This window comes from Palaemon carinicauda, chromosome 14, assembly GCF_036898095.1.
Source record: "Palaemon carinicauda isolate YSFRI2023 chromosome 14, ASM3689809v2, whole genome shotgun sequence".
Classification (NCBI taxonomy): Eukaryota; Metazoa; Arthropoda; class Malacostraca; order Decapoda; family Palaemonidae; genus Palaemon; species Palaemon carinicauda.
In genome coordinates this window covers 134,381,477-134,383,976 of record NC_090738.1, presented here as the reverse complement: position 1 = coordinate 134,383,976, position 2,500 = coordinate 134,381,477, and the positions used below count along the sequence as shown (strand labels likewise).

At 34.8% G+C, this 2,500-nt stretch overlaps 1 protein-coding gene across 1 annotated transcript in view; it reads right to left on the bottom strand.

Annotated features, from left to right (window-relative positions):
• Positions 1 to 2,500, bottom strand: part of LOC137653040 (glutamic acid-rich protein-like) — a 42,111-nt gene that overhangs the window by 35,074 nt on the left and 4,537 nt on the right. The window lies entirely within an intron of this gene.

Here is a 2,500-nt window from a genome sequence, read left to right as displayed (position 1 = left end):
CGTCATTATAGAATTCCTCTTAAATATGTGAATTTAATTAAGTCTGTTCATGAGTATAGCAAGTTCAAAGTTAATATTAGTGGAGTCCTATCAAATGAATTTCCAGTGAACAGCGGAGTACTTCAAGGGAATGTGTTGTCATCTACGTTGTTTATCCACCTCATGGATTTTATAATGCGTAGAACAGTCGGAGACTGGACTTGATTAGCAAAAGGAAATTAGTAGACCTACAGTATGCTGATGATACTGTCTTAATTAGCAGAACATCAAAGGATTTGCAATGCTTGCTTACCAGAATGCATGAAATACCACACGAGGTTGGGCTTAAGATGAATAGAAGAAAGACAGAGATGATGAGAACGGAGTATGCAATGGAAGATGAAATATCATTGGAAGGAGAAAAAATTAATGAGGTAGAATCATTCAAGTATTTAGGAACTACGTTCTCCAATACAAGGTCTTTACAATTATAGTTTAGTGAAAAATTGAAAAAAGCAAATCAGATAATGGCTAGGTTAAATACATATGTATGTGTGTGTGTGTGAGTGTGTATGTGTGAGTGTGTATGTGTGAGTGTGTATGTGTGTAGACCAATAGCAACAAATGCAGCCATTTCTAGTACACTGCATGAAAAGGCCCCTTTTGATAAAACGTCGGTCAGTACAGATTGGTCATGGTGGGAGAACTTCGTCTGATTGCTTACAGCAATCCAACCTAGTATAGGTAGTCCTTACAAGTACAGCTTTGCTGATCGTGGTGACATACAAACGCTCTCACGACGTTAGGGTATCCTCACTCAGAAAAGGTTATATATATATATATATATATATATATGTATATATATATATATATATATATATATTGATTGATTGATTGATTGAAAGTTTTCTGGTATCCTGACATCTAAGGTCATTGACGCCGATAGCATTTATTATATATGAAAAATAAAAGAGAATTCAATTAAAGCCATAAAAGTTAAGTTGTCCATATAATAGTTAAATAGTTTTCAGAAGACCTGCATCCGAAATAAATCTAAAACTGCCGCTCGAATAGTAGGACACATCATGTCCAAGAATCTTAGCAAGGATGAACCTGCCATCCTCACCTCGAGCCTCAAACAGATATCTATTTCTTAAGTTATTATAATTAGGGTATTCGGTCAACAAATGCCTTAGTTAAAGGTACTAAACAGTCCTCGCAATACGGTTGGTGTTGGCCCATCTGAAGAAACTCGTGTGTCAACCGAGTGTGACCAATACGGAGACGACAAAGAGTCGTCTCCCATTTTCGGGGTATCATGTTTATACCTCCAAGGTGATATGACATTTGTTACTTCCCTCACTTTATTGCCATCTTGACTATCCCAGTGCTGTTGCCATTTATTACAAACGGCAACAGCACTGGTATAAACAAATATATATATATATATATATATATACATATATATATATGTATGTATATATATATACTGTATGTATATATATATACATATATATATATATATATATATATGTGTGTGTGTGTGTGTGTGTGTGTGTGTCTTTCATAGATATTTTTCAGTCTTGCCATTAATCTTTATTGTTCAACATAACCTCTTCGTACAAGTACAGAGTATTCCGAAATAATTTGAAAGGTGCGAAAAAAAAAAAAAAATTCGCGACGAACCAAGAACTACTCACAATTTTAACTAATTGGCACGCCCTATTTCATACCTTTCAACTATTCCTAATTACCCATTTTATCTCTCGTTACTGTACAATGATACTCCTCTATTTTGAGTATCACTTTTTGGCCTCTGTCATAAAAGCGATTTTTCAATAACACATACAACAAATAAGCCTATAAAATAGTACAAAATTCGTTATAAAATCCTAAACTATTAAGCACCAACAACAAAATCATTTGAATATAATAAGCCTAACACCTTCACATCCTTACTGGAGGTATGCGACAGAAAGAAAAAAGAAAAAGAGGGAGAGAGAGAGAGAGAAAAAGAACAGCATAATACCTTTTTACCGAAGGAGTCAGAAGTCCTTCATTAAAGTGACGTGGGAGGACAATGCATCCTTTCAACCGATGGCATGCGATAAATGAACGCCAGTCACTGAAATGGCCATTAATTAAACGCCACTGAGAAGCGCTCAAGGGGGCTCGGTGACTTTTTCTTATTGTCTCTCCTTCGACCAGTTCCCGTTTTCTTTCTCTTCTTTTTTTTTAGATATCGTTTGGTATGCAAAATTCTTATCATGATCCTTCGTCCTTACTCGGCTGCTATTTTTCCTTGTACTGATAGGGTTGGTGCTGGTAGCGCTATTACTTGAACTATTAATAAGGCTAGTACTGCTAGTACTAAAACGAGTGTTACTTATATATATATATATATATATATATATATATTTATATATATATATGTCTATGTCTTTTACTGTTCATATACATATATACGTAGAGAGAGAGAGAGAGAGAGAGAGAGAGAGAGAGAGAGAATATATCAGTTTTC